At 48.1% G+C, this 15059-nt stretch overlaps 1 pseudogene; it reads right to left on the bottom strand.

Annotated features, from left to right (window-relative positions):
* Positions 1-267: 267 nt before the first annotated feature.
* Positions 268-2637, bottom strand: LOC109763917 (cell division cycle protein 48 homolog pseudogene; annotated as a pseudogene).
* Between the last annotated feature and the right edge of the window lie 12422 nt (positions 2638-15059).

Genomic DNA, 15059 nt, shown 5'->3' on the forward strand with positions numbered 1-15059 from the left:
TTCCAAATCTTGTGCAGGAACAGAGGGACGGTTCAGCTAACGGCTTAGGCTAGTTTCACTGCCTAAAAATGACACGAAATCACGTACGCTTTCTTTGCGACACGAAATCACGTACTGTATTTATATGATGTAAATTCTTAGTTCTTAAGAACGAAAATTATATACATGAAGAGAATCAACAATATAAAGTGGACAAAGAGGAAACAGAGCAAAAACAGTCTATAATATTCTATTCTACTACATCATGTTCTAGCAATGGTTCCTGGATCACTTGTACAGATCATCTTCATCCTCATCAGCTGCCGCGGTGGTGTCAGCAGCAGCTTCTGCCGCCTGTGGCTGCGCCGGGAAGCGGAACTCCATGCCGAACCCCCTAGACTGCTGCAGCGTCTGCGCGAAGGCCTGGTACTTCCTGATGTCGGCATCGCTCACGCTCCTCCTCGCGTACTTCATCGACTCCTCGAAGTGAGCCGCCTTAATCTCTGCCATCTCCTCATCTTTCTGGCCGCCGTCCACATCCATGGTGTCTTTCCCCATCCTCTGCCTCTCCATGTCCTTTTCAATGTCCTCCCTAATGGCGTACTTGCACGCTCTCTGGCAGATCTCCGTGATGTCGGCACCGCTGAAGCTGGCGGTGAACCTTGCCAGCGCGCCGAGGTCAACGTCCTTGGCCACGGGAGACTTCCTGAGGCAGGCCTTGAAGATCTGGTGCCGCGAGGCCTCATCTGGCAAGGGGATGTAGATGAGCTGGTCCAGGCGGCCAGGACGGAGCAACGCCGAGTCAATTATGTCCGGCCTATTTGTGGCGCCGATGATGAAGACCGTCTTCTTGGCGTTCATGCCGTCAATCTCGGTGAGAAGCTGGTTCAAGACCCTGTCCGCCGCGCCGCCGGCGTCGCCCATCCTGCCGCCCCTCTGGGTTGCGATGGAGTCGAGCTCGTCAAAGAACAGGACGCACGGCGCAGACTGACGCGCCTTGTCGAAGATCTCGCGCACGTTGGCCTCGCTCTCGCCGAACCACATGGTGAGAAGCTCTGGCCCCTTGATGCTGATGAAGTTGGCCTGGCACTCGTTGGCGATCGCCTTCGCCAGCAAGGTCTTGCCGCATCCTGGTGGCCCGTAAAAGAGGACGCCCTTGGACGGCGACATGCCAAACTTCTCGAATTTCTCCGGGTGCTCGACCGGGTACTGGACGGTCTCTTGCAGCTCCCTCTTGACGCCGTCGAGGCCGCCAATATCGGTCCAGCTGACGTTGGGCACCTCCACGACGGTTTCACGAAGCGCAGACGGGTTCGTGCCGACGAGAGCCGTTTTAAGGTGGTCATTGGTGACGGCCATGGAGTTCAAGATCTCGGCATCAATGGTGTCGTCCTCTAAGTCGATCACGTCCATCTTCTCCCTGATGCACTGCAGCGCCGCCTCGGTGCAGAGCGCGGCCAAGTCGGCGCCCACGTAGCCATGTGTATCCTTGGCAATCAGCTCAAGGTTGACGTCCTCATCCAGCTTCATGCTCTTGGTGTGGATGCGGAGCACTTCGAGACGCCCGACCTTGTCCGGCACGCCGATGTCGATCTCGCGATCAAACCTTCCGAAGCGCCTCAAGGCAGGGTCGATGCTGTTGGGACGGTTCGTCGCGCCCATGACGATGACGTGCGCGCGGGCCTTCATGCCATCCATCAGTGTCAGCAGCTGGGAGACGATGCGCCTCTCGACCTCGCCGTGAGTCTTCTCCCTGTTCGGAGCAATGGAGTCGATCTCGTCGATGAAGATGATAGAGGGCGCATTCTTCTCAGCCTCCTCGAAGGCCTTCCTCAGGTTGCTCTCGCTCTCTCCGGCCATCTTCGACATTATCTCTGGCCCATTGATAAGGAAGAAGAAGGCCCCGGTCTCGTTGGCCACCGCACGGGCGATCAACGTCTTGCCGGACCCTGGAGGGCCGTACAGGAGGATGCCCTTGGGAGGCTTGACGCCAATGCTCTTGAAGATCTGCGGATGCCTGAGTGGCAGCTCGACGAGCTCCCTGATCAGAGTCAGTGGTTTCCCCATGCCACCCACGTCATCGTAGCCGACGTCGTCAAGCCTCTCCTCGTCCTCCCGCTTGACCGGCTCACCCTCGCAGAATATCTCCGTGTTGGGCGCCACGACGCAGTAGTCCACCGCGGGGTCGATCTCCATGACCTTGAACTCGACGCTCCGCATGCCGCCGCGCACGAGGAAGAGGTCGCCCTTGTGGACCGGGCGGAAGGCGTCCACGAAGTAGGGCTTGAGGTAGGCGTCGAAGAGGTTGCCCGTGATGCCCTCGACGGTGTCGTCCAGAGGGAGGATGTGCACGCGCTTGCCGAACTTGGCGTCGTGGCACAGGTGCACGGACACGACGTCGGCGATGCGCACACGCAGGTTGGAGCGGGCCACCTTGTTGATCCTGAGCTTGTGCCCCTCGCAGGTGTCGTCGGCCAGTGCCATGCAGACCGTGTTGTGGCGACGTTTGCCCTTGAGTAGCACGATGTCGCCCTGGAATATGGAGAGCTTCTCCATTGTGGCCGGGTGGAGGTTGCACACGGAGTTGTCGTCGTTGGTGGCGGCCTCCTCCACCACCAGCCGGTTCGCCGCCTTCTTTGACGTCGCCGCGCTCGCCATCGCCTTCAACTCTCGTTGATCGACTTGCTGCGTGGTCTCTCGTGTATTACTACTCTCGTTGGATGTTGTCGAGCGCTGATTTGCGTTGGTGTTGTGGTGAGGTGAGGTGGAGACGTGGGGTTTGCACCCTTTATTGAAGGCACGGCCGACTCCGGTTGGAAGGCCGTGATCGTTCGCGTCATATTCGTACTCTTTGCCCGTGGTCCGTGCCGTAATAGGACGCTAACTCTTTTCCTACTACCTTGGCACGATCGGGTCGAAAGAACCCTTCGAACTCGGAATATTTGCACCTGGCTGCGCTAACAATGGCGTGTCCGTGCTGGAGGAGACTGCGGTCGTTCGTGCGATACGAGACGGACAGCACCGAGCCGCTCAGTCGCCGGCTGTCGGGTGCCAAGGAGGAGGCGGTCTCCGACGGCGAGGCACTCGGGGGACTCATCGAGCGCGTGGCGTCCCTCCAGCGCGCCCTCGAGTCGGCGGTGCTGCAGCGTAACGTGGCCGTGGCACTGATGCACGAGGCCCAGCGGCACGCGGAGGAGGCCGAGGCTGCGGTCGGGGCCGCTGCGAGGGCCGGCGAGCTTGCCGCGGCGGAAGTGCGCGAGAAGACGGAGCAGAGCGCGGCGACGGACGCGCGCATCAGGGAGCTCGAGAGGGAGATGCTAGTGCTACGTGATGGCGAACAATGGGCGCTGGAGGCCGCCGCCGCGGAGACGCGGGAGAAGGAGGGGGAGCCATGCATGGGAGGGGCGTGCGCGTCAGGAAGCTCGTGGAGGAGATGCTACCTGATGAGCAATGGGTGGCAGACGTGAACGATTCGTCCTGAGCTTTGCCATTGCGGCATCGACATGTTTCGATTTTTCTTCACACTAGATGACTCGCCAATGGCGCAAAGGCCGGTAGCAAGCCAAGTATTTTAAGAGTGATGATAGAAAAACTCAGACACAGATCTAAATAATGAGTACTTACTGCTTGTTAATGTCTCTGTTCATGATTACTGTTTCTCCGAACAGTCTGTGCTAGATGATAGTGCTATGTCCCTTGAGTGGAAGGTGGACGCTGCCAGGTAGGGCATGCCCCTTCTTTGCTTAGCATATTTGCTGTTGTTGGTGAGTACTCGATGTTTGAAACAGAGAAAGTAGTAAAAACAGATAATTATAGATAAGGGGGCATTATGCATATTAATAGATCGGTGAGGAACAACAACAGAGGTTATATAGGTAAAAGCATAGGCTGTTCAAAAGCAACAGATAGCATTGTCGAAAAACAGAGGAAGGTTCCATCCTATTACATAGCTTGTTTAGTAGTCCTTAGAATGCTAGATGATATTTAGATACGACTTCCGATGCTGTCGATGGTTCATCTAAAGACAATGCATGATGAGAACCAGGCGCTGCTTTGTGGTGACCTTGAAACGAAAGGCACATATGTCTCCTTCATGGATTTTTGCAAGACGGCGGAACTCAGACCAGTTGGTTGTTACGATGGCTCTCTTATCGGTTCCTAGCATGATGCGACAATTGGCGTGTAGAACACTGTTTGCAAGCCTGACCTTGAGCGCATCATAATCTGGGTCAATGTAATCTTTTAGTTTGCTTTCAGTGTAGTTGACCTGAAAATACTGATGAGAAAAAAGGAATTAATTGAATGGACTGGAGAGTGTCTTGTCACTCTTACACTGAGAAGGTTTAAATATGGATAGTGAGAACATTTATCAGTAAATAATGGTAGGAAGCAAAAGAAGGATGCAGAGCATGCTACATTCCTTCCTACGTGGAGTATAAGATGTAAATTGGTTGTTTCTGTATGTATGGTACTCTAGTGAAGGAGAACAATAGGAAGGAAGAAAACATGTATATCAGACTGTATGAATATTAGTTTCTAAAGTTAAATGTAGAAAGTTGATGAGAATTGTTGTGCTGGTGCTAATAGCAGTGTATGCAGTTTTGTTGTTGTTATTTTGCAATAAAGTCAATTTGGTGAATCAAAAGCATACTGCAGGTTGTACTTCTGATGATTAGTCAGGTAAGTAGTTTAGTTGCGAGGCATAAGTAAAGATAATTCTTTTTTCAATGAAGTGGAAGAAAGGAGTTCACCATCCGTTGGCCTGGCTTTGTGAATGTTTTGTTGATGGTGCAGACATAGTATTTGATATCTGGTTTTTTGCGGCGGAACATGGCAAGCAACTTGTTCACATGGTGCTGATAGAGCTTCACTTCATTGCCCCAGTGACAGTACCTTTCGAGTTCTCCGCGGTATTGGATAGCAAGGGGTGGTCCTGAATTTAGTTTCGTTTTGGTAAGATCGAAATGAAGCAGCACATGTAAAAAGGCTGAATACTAATTATTGTTAGGAGACTAAGCATTCATCAAGAGAAAAGTAAAATTAAGCTTTAAACCTATGGTACGAAGAATATAGTAAGCAAGAGAATATCAGAACAGGATAATAAGCATTGTAGCCTAGCATTGGCTCACCGCGAATGATATACTCCAGATGCTCATATTCTTCATCCTGCATAAGTATCGTGAGAATTGTTAGTGTGAAAAATCAGAAACTTGTTTGCTGGCAGTAACAATTGTGGGCGTACAATTGAATTATGCACTTTAAAAGAGCAGTAAAATGGCATTTAAAATAAAATGACCTAATAGTTTTTATGATCCGCTATACTTCTCCGACGCCAATTTTCTGCCTTAGAACGAAAAAAAAACATATATCAGGCCGATCAACTTAACTAACTTGCTTAGTCTTTTAAAGTTAGGCCGAGTCTTGTACCTACTGCCAGATGGAAAGACCAAGACATGAAGGCAGTGGTATTAGGTAGTCATTGCTGAATGTCCCATCATTATCAAACATGATTTCATCATTTAACTGTACTAAGTGTGCGTCAGTTAATATGGATCGAACGAAGTAGTACAATTTGTACTGTACTTCATTTGATGGCAGTCTATCAGTTAATATGTCATTCATCTTCAAAGCCAACACCCACATCTCTTGGTCCATCACAGTGTAAGAGAACTGCCCTGGTTATCACTCATCAGAACGACCGTCCAAGGAACAGATCATCCAACATCAGCGACAAAATTGAGCAGGCTACAATAGAGGTAAGGGTAGGCTCTAAGGGCAACTCCAACGCTGACACCGACTTTTTCAGCTCTGTTTAGTCCCACAAGCCAAGGCTGTCTTGATTGCTCAAGACATGATTGTTTCAGCCAGTCATCGCCCCTCTTTTTGGTCCAAAAATGAGGTTGCCTCTGCACACCAAGCAACATGACCATGATACCCCATTACATGTGTGCACACATCCATCTATCAAGTTCAGGAGCTGCTCATACCTGGAGTTGACCAACCAATTCCCCCCCCCCCCCCCTCCCCCCCCCCCTCCCCGGGTGCGGACGGCACGTCAGACAAACACCATACGGTTCCCAGCCAACGCCACACCCGAATCCAACAGACAGCGGTCGCTGGCAGCCGTGCGGAACTGACGCGGCGGCCAACCGGACGATTGGCCAGCGATCCGGCAACGAGAGCTCGCCTGATTCGGCTTAGGGTTTGGGTTCAGGGGTGTGAACATAATCGAACATAAAGCTCTATGTTTTCCTCGATGATTTTTTGAAAGAAAATACAATATGCCTTTATTTACCATTGATTGATCCGCTGACGCTGCCCCATATGAATGGATCAATCTTGTGGATTAATGGTACTTTTGTCTATTTTTTTACAGAGCAAGATGATGTGCCAGGAAAGCTAAAAGTGGTATTTCACAGAGAATAATAATGTAAAGACAATATCGGAGGGAGCTACTGGGTGGGACACTAAAAAACTAAAATATATACACCATCTTTAGAAGGCGCTCTTGAGTACGGATTTGCAACAATCAATTCATTAATGAAAGGTTGAACCATCTAAAAGCATACGGAAAAATAAAACTAACATGTCCAGAGTTCCTCCGGTATGTGTGTGCTTGACAGCCTCATGTGTAGTCTTGCCCTTGCATAAATATGATTCCAGCAATCAATCGCAGAACATGATTGCTTCCTATAGCTGAATCAATCAGCCATTCCTTCAGGCTGGAGATTGCACCTTCCTTCAAAGTCGCACAAAGTAATGAATATAAGCATTTCAGTATATCAAAGAAATCTGGGGAAAAACTAACTGGGGTGACACACATCACCACTCATTTTCTTATTTTTACCTACAGGAATAAAATGTTGTTGTGGCATGCAACAAATAAGTAAACTGTTTCAATCAAGTGAAATACATTATAAGTACAATATCATTTTCTTCAATGGAACTTTGGTAGCTACACCCAAGCTTTCACTTTCCTGGAATGAATGACTACCTTTGATAGGATCAATTTCCAATGATCCTTCCAGCTTGCACGCCCCAAATATAAAGCATGCTTGTTTGGTAGCTCCTTCTCAGGCAAGCAGCACACACCTAACACGGAGTGTATACATACCTTAGATTAGAGCAGAAATTATAAGGGAGCAGTCTGTATAAATCTGGTATGGAGCTTCCTTTACTTGGTGTGTGGTGTGCTGCACCAGAACAATCAATCAATTGATCTAGTAGCTAGCTTGTACGCGTGTTGGCCAAAGGCATGGTCAAGTAGCAAATCAAATTGGTGTATGAAAACTCATCTACTTAGGCAACTGATCTGATCTACTCAAGTCGGCATGTGGCGCACACCTAACAGATTTTATACGTATACATCAGAATTTCTAGCAGAAATAGTAATGGAGCAGTCCACATACAGTTTTGTTGCGGATCTTCCTTTGTTTTCTCGGCGTCGCAATCCCTGATGAAATTTGATGGAAATGGTGACCGGTTAATTAATGGTTTTGGCAAGCAAGGCTTGCACTCGTCTTCCAAGCATGTACATGACGCGAGAAAAAAGATGTGACATGAGAGCACCTTGGTCAGAGAGGGCGCCACCATGGTTGCAGCGGTGTTCACCTCCATGTCGTCAAGCGACAGTGAAGATTGGTGCAGCCATGAAGAGGAGGGTTGGGAGGGAGCGTCATTGGTCGAGGAGTCGACACCGGAGTGCAGCTATATCCCCCGAGGAGGCCGACCAAGCCCAGCTGGTGAAGGAAATATGCCCTAGAGGCAATAATAAAGTTATTATTTATTTCCTTATTCTTATGATAAATGTTTATTATTCATTCTAGAATTGTATTAACCGGAAACGTAATACATGTGTGAATACATAGACAAACAGAGTGTCACTAGTATGCCTCTACTTGACTAGCTCGTTGATCAAATATGGTTATGTTTCCTAGCCATAGACATGAGTTGTCATTTGATTAACGGGATCACATCATTAGGAGAATGATGTGATTGACTTGACCCATTCCGTTAGCTTAGCACTTGATCGTTTAGTATGTTGCTATTGGTTTCTTCATGACTTATACATGTTCCTATGACTATGAGATTATGCAACTCCCGTTTACCGGAGGAACACTTTGTGTGCTACCAAACGTCACAACGTAACTGGATGATTATAAAGGTGCTCTACAGGTGTCTCCGAAGGTACTTGTTGGGTTGGCGTATTTCGAGATTAGGATTTGTCACTCCGATTGTCGGAGAGGTATCTCTGGGCCAACTCGGTAATGCACATCACTTAAGCCTTGCAAGCATTGCAACTAATGAGTTAGTTGCGGGATGATGTATTATGTAACGAGTAAAGAGACTTGCCGGTAACGAGATTGAACTAGGTATTGAGATACCGACGATCGAATCTCGGGCAAGTAACATACCGATGACAAAGGGAACAACGTATGTTGTTATGCGGTTTGACCGATAAAGATCTTCGTAGAATATGTGGGAGCCAATATGAGCATCCAGGTTCCGCTATTGGTTATTGACCGGAGACGTGTCTCGGTCATGTCTACATAGTTCTCGAACCCATAGGGTCCGCACGCTTAAAGTTCGATGACGATTTGTATTATGAGTTTATGTGTTTTGATGTACCGAAGGTAGTTTGGAGTCCCGGATGAGATCGGGGACATGACGAGGAGTCTCGAAATGGTCGAGACGTAAAGATCGATATATTGGACGACTATATTCGGACATCGGAAAGGTTCCGAGTGATTCGGGTATTTTTCGGAGTACCGGAGAGTTACGGGAATTCGCCGGGGAGTATATGGGCCTTATTGGGCTTTAGGGGAAAGAGAGAGGGGAGGCTGTGCGCCCCCCAATGCTTAGTCCGAATTGGACTAGGGGAGGGGCGGCGCCCCCTCCTTCCTTCTCTTCTCTTTTCCCTTTCCTTCTCTCCTACTCCTAATACTTGGAAGGGCTCCTAGTTCTACTAGGAAAGGGGGAATCCTACTCCCGGTGGGAGTAGGACTCCCCTAGGGCGCGCCATAGAGAGGGCCGGCCCTCCCCCTCCTCCACTCCTTTATATACGGGGAGGGGGGCACCCCTTGGAGACACAACAATTGATCCCTTGGATCTCTTAGCCGTGTGCGGTGCCCCCCTCCATCATAATCCACCTCGATAATATCGTAGCGGTGCTTAGGCGAAGCCCTGCGTCGGTAGAACATCATCATCGTCACCACGCCGTCGTGCTGATGGAACTCTCCCTCAAAGCTCGGCTGGATCGGAGTTCGAGGGACGTCATCGAGTTGAACGTGTGCTGAAATCGGAGGTGCCGTGCGTTCGGTACTTGATCGGTTGGATCGTGAAGACGTACGACTACATCAACCGCGTTGTGCTAATACTTCCGCTTATGGTCTACATGGGTACGTGGACACACTCTCCCCTCTAGTTGCTATGCATCACCATGATCTTGCGTGTGCGTAGGATTTTTTTTGAAATTACTACGTTCCCCAACAGCTGGAACCAGGCCTAGGGTTTGCGAGCGACAGCCTCTGCAACACAAATGGAAAGAATAGAGGAAGAACAGCTCAGGCATAGAATGCATGAAAATATATTAGTTAACCTATGGCAGTACATATAGTTAAGAGTTGAATTGCTACCTGCCAAATTTGTAATCTTGAATATAAAATTTTCAGAAGAAGAAATGGTAATGTGGTTCAATTTTCAGAAGAAACATGGAGATCGCAAGGCTGGTTTGAAGAAACTAAGGCTCAATGATCCATGGAACTTTAATGATGGTGAAGAATCTAAACTGAAATAGCATACCAGACGCACAAACAATCACAAAGAGATCAATTGCTGACGTCATATATTTACCAGTAACCACAAATCATGAAATCAATGTCAGAGGACAAAATTTTTTCACAAGCTAGGGAAATAATGCTCTTCACCAAAACCTTGCCATAACTTATTCCTCTTATGTCTTTCTCAGAGCCACACATTGCAAATTCAGAGAAATTTGAGAGAAATAAAAGAAAGCTTCATGAAAGGGAGGAGTGGGCAGGCATATGACCATGACCGCCTAAGTTTGGAACACCACGTCAGGTTCCTTTGCTCTAACCCCGTGACCTGCCAGCATCCGACGCCACCGAATTCGACCACTGCACACCAGAACACCAAAATTATAATGTGAGACGACATGCCAGGAGACCAAAAAATGGTTTCTAACGCTCCAAAATAGAATCATGATAAGTAGTAAAGTACCTAATATCTGTAATAATCCATCACTCCAAAATAAGATCATGATAATTAGTTCACAGTAAAAGCTAGACCCTTTCAAACAAAAGACCAGGTTCTGAAAGAAAGGCCATCCCTTCATATCTTTGCATTGTCCCCTGAAAATAGAGAATGAGAGTTAATATAGATCAAAATATTGTCAATTCATTACCTACTAATCGCCAACATATGCTTATAATATTTGAGGCTCTAAAGCCAAAAAAGGCGAGAGAACATCTTACACACACATGAAAAGAGGAACAAAAAGGAGAGGAAAAGCAGCCAAAGTATACGTACAACTTCAATCCAATGGTCTGATTGAGTTCCTGGCCAAATCCTTCATTCATCCTCATCTGCCTTAGATAGCTGCAACCAATGAAGTTAGATCAATTGTCCTTTACAAGCTATGTAATCCAAAAACATTATCACAAGATGGAGCAACTTGTGGTTGGTGGCATCGACGCCGGTGAAGCACGAAAGGAAGCAATGGCCATATCAACATGTTCAGTTAAAAGCACCAGACCTAATTATGCACATTATTTCCTTGAAGCATCACATATAGAGTTATTTTCTATAGTAAGCAAGGTCTCAAATATGCACCTCTCTTTTTTGCATCTGTATCTACCACCTCTCGATCGACCATCAACCAAAATTGGTAAAAAAAGAAAGATAGACTCAGCACATTGCACACCAAGAAACATAAACTTAAGCATGCATTGAGAAGAAAAATCGAAGAACAAGCCGGAAAGAGTTACTTGCTTCTTGGAATAGTAGTTGAGTACCATAATAAAGGACACCTCTGCAAACAAAAGAAAGATGCACACACATCAGCATCTTCCCTGAGTAGTCTTTCCATTCGGGCATTTACACAAACATATATTGTGCGCACTTGCAACCTCTCAATATGGGTCAAAAAAATGTTACAGATCAGGGGCGCTGCTAGGAGTAGATCATCCACACGGACATCCGTTGTTGTCGTGAACTTCTGATGGTGACAGGCGGCCTAGCACGTGGGAAAGGGATCTGGCAACACGTAGAGCAGTAAGATGCCTGCTGTTGCTAGGACGGACGCGGGAGAGGAAGAGACGAGCGACGGCGATCATGCATGGGGGGCAGAGGAGGAGAGAAGTGGAGGGGAGGAGGAGGCGGCACAGTGGCGCAGATCTTGGGGAGCTCGGGGGCGTGCGACGGGCGGAGAGAGAGGGGTTAGCGAGAGAGAGAGAGAGAGAGGAGGGCGACGAGGAGGGGGAGGCGAGTGGGACGGGAGGCGGCGAGGGTTTCTCCACGGGAGCGGTTGCGATTTATACCCCTGCACGTAAAAAGACCAAAATGCCCTCGGCGGGGCACAACATTTACAGGCGGTGGCAGCAGTACTGTTCATCGCGAATTAGGGGCGACGTGGAGGGCTTGGTCCTGCCTAGCAGTTCTTAAGGGTTTATATGTTCAATGAGTTGTCTAGCATCTCTCATATGGATATTGGATCTGATTTTGAAGAGAGAATATCAGGTGGTTTTCAAAGTGTCGCCGGTCTTTGGGTGAAATAAGAGAAATGCTGCTATCAATATAATTTCTGCAGCTACGTTGTGGAGTATCTGTAAAAACTGAAATGGCACATCTGGTCTCTGGCATGCAGATCATATGGCGGCCGGCGACTGTGCCGATTGGTGAAGAGATGGCGTTCTTTGTTGTCCGACAAGCAGGCTGAGCTACCTGGACCAGGGGAGAATATCCCAGCGCTCACCTGCTGCTCAAGAAAAGGAGGACTACCAACGATCTGGGCAAAAAACACATATTTGACCTGTGGACGAAAACAATTCAAAATTTGAACTGCTTTCAAAAAAATTCATGCTGCTGATCCTTTCATGTGGCGCCCGACAGCCAGGCGCCGCACCCTACTGTGTTGCGCCTTTGCCTTAGGCGTCGCACCCCCGGCCAGCGTGGCAGCCCGGGGCCAGGCGCGGCCCCACAGCCAGCAGTGCAACACCTAACCGCTAGGCGCCACACCGTGTAATGTGCATCGCCTATCGCTTGGACGCCACACTTGTAATGTGCAGCGCCCGGCCCTTAGGCGCTGCACTGTCTGTTTGTCACTTAGGCTGGCCCCACCCCCTCACCCCACCCACCCCCACCCCACCCCACCCACAACCTGAAGCTAAGCGCCCCCCCTCTCTCCCCCTCTCCCCCCTTTCAAATCCTTCTCAAATCTTGCAAATCCGGAGTATTTGTCCGTGGATTTCGAAGCCAACCCCTCCCTTAAGGTAATCTCATCCGATCCCCTCTTTTTCATCCATAGGAATTGTCACATTTACTCAAATCTTGCTAGTTTGGGGAAACCCTAGTTTTGGCTTGGATTTGGAAATTTGTGTTGAAACATGTTATGTTTCTTTGCTAATTTGGTAGGGTTAGGCTTCATACTATGCTAGGGTTAGGGTTATGTGTGTTTTTATGTTGGGGTTAGGGTTAGGGTTATGCTATTGTTAGGGTTGTGGTTATTGTTAAGTGGGGGTTAGGGTTATTGTTTCATATTTATGTTAGGGCTTATGTATTTTGTGCAAATATTTGGTTAAGTAGTTACTTGGTATATGTGTGTTTTTATTATTGTAGGGATGGGAAGAACATGTGTTTATGTTCATCATGTGGATAAAGAGGCCTTTTTGAAAGGCAATGTTGAGCCGGATCCGAATGAGCTTGACATGGTGTTTGAGAGTAGTCCTAGCTATGCGGATGTCTTGGAACATGTGAGGAAGGATTTGAATTGGATGGACCCAAGTGACGTTGCTGAGTTCGAGGGAAGGCATAATGTTGGTTTTGGAATGCACATCCGTTGGAAGACAATGCGTGTGAACTCCGAGCAACATTGGGTTGCATACAAGGAGACGGTTGCCGAATCTCTAGACAAGGCTCTGAGTTATTTGCCTCCAAGAAGGTTGAGTCTAGTTTGCATTTGGACTTGAACTGGAACCCCTCCCCGTTGGTTGATAGTACTCCCCCACCCATGAATCAAGATCAAATGAGTGAACCACATTTGACGCAACAAGTTTGGCCAACATCGAGCCCGATTTCAAACAACCAAAATGAAGCTTTTCAAGAGGATAATGATGAGTACGAGGAGGATGACAACGAAGTTGATCTCCATGACAACAATGTCGGTGATCTTGACCAATATCATGTGCAAGAGACAATGGACCATTCCATCCCTTTTCCCGTTCATATGCATCGGACTCGGATGATGATGCTCCCGATGAAGAAGTTGATGAGGAGGGGTTCACACCGAAGGAGGCCGAAGAATTTAAGAAGGTATTCCGGCGGGATGACAAGACACCATTGTTCAAGGATCTTAGTCTCGCGGATGAAGCCGTTGTAGATGGTGGCAAATGTATATCTCTTGGAGCTAGGCCAAGTTCTCACCGTGATTTGGAAGATGGCAAGAACGGGATATTTCCCGGTTGTGAGTTTGATTCCTTCTTGGAATTGAAGATGTGGCTCGACAACTACTCGGTTACGCATTATCGTCCACATAGAGTGGCCAACTCGGACGTCAATGTGCGTTACACGGTTAAATGTGAAGTGCCAAGATGTCCATGGATTGCGCGTGCAAGGCCATGGAAAGGAGGTCCCAGTTGGCGCATAGTGAGTTGTCTACCAAATCACATGTGTCGGCACAAGAATGCGGATGGCGAGCTTGTGTACCAACAACACAGACAACTCACGTCCGAGTTCATCGCTTACAGGCTTTCCAACCAAATATCCACACTTCCAACAATGAGCACTAAGAGTGTCATTGACCTTGTGAAATCCATCTTTCATTACAAGGTCAAGTACGACAAGGCATGGAAGGCGAAGCAAGCCGCATTCAAGATGTTATATGGCAATTGGGAGGAATCATACAACTGGCTCCCTAGGTTGTTGTTAGCTATGGCCGCCACAAACCCAGGCATGCTTCACGTGGTCGAGCCTCATGGGCACTAAACATTGATTCACAACGGGAGGACCGTCTGAGTATTTGGCCGTGCATTTTGGGCCTTTGAGCAATGCATGAGGGCTTTTGAGCATTGTCGGCCCGTCATCGCCATTGATGGCACGTTCTTGACCGGACAATACAAGGGCACTATTTTGGTTGCAATAGCAAGTGATGCCAATAACCGGGTGTTGCCTTTGGCTTTCGCTTTGGTTGAGGTGGAGAACAATGATAACTGGGAGTGGTTCTTGCGTCAATTGAGAACAAGGGTATTACTGGCTGAAAGGGAAATTTGTGTCATATCGGATCGCCATCCAGGAATTCTAAACGCGGTGGTGGTTGACATTCCCGGTCATGAAAAGTTTCACCATCGATGGTGCATGAGGCACTTTTGTGCAAACTTTTATAGGGCATGTGGTATCAAGGAGTTGGACGATGATCTTCAAGATTGTTGTCTCGCTTTCTCCGACAGGCGGTTCACCAACTTGTACAATGCATTGCTCACACACAAGAAACTTTACCCCGATGGTCTTGACTTTCTCAATAGGAACATTGTAGAAACAGATAAGTGGGCACGTGCTTTCGATGAAGATGGCCGGAGGTATGGTCAAATGACAAGCAACATGGCAGAATGCTTCAATAAGGTGCTCAAGGGTGTACGTGCATTACCCGTGACGACAATAGTTCAATACACATTTGACAATATGAACGCGTACTTTTTAAAGTACTCAATGGAGACGAATAAGCAGATTGCTGGTGAGAACAAAGAAAGGCACAAGTACAATTTCCCACCAAAGGTTGAACAATGGTTGGAATTTCAATCACGGAAGGCGGACTCCCAAGAAGCTGTACTATATGACAACAACGATTG

Source organism: Aegilops tauschii, chromosome 1 (genome assembly GCF_002575655.3).
Source record: "Aegilops tauschii subsp. strangulata cultivar AL8/78 chromosome 1, Aet v6.0, whole genome shotgun sequence".
In the NCBI taxonomy this organism is placed as follows: Eukaryota; Viridiplantae; Streptophyta; class Magnoliopsida; order Poales; family Poaceae; genus Aegilops; species Aegilops tauschii.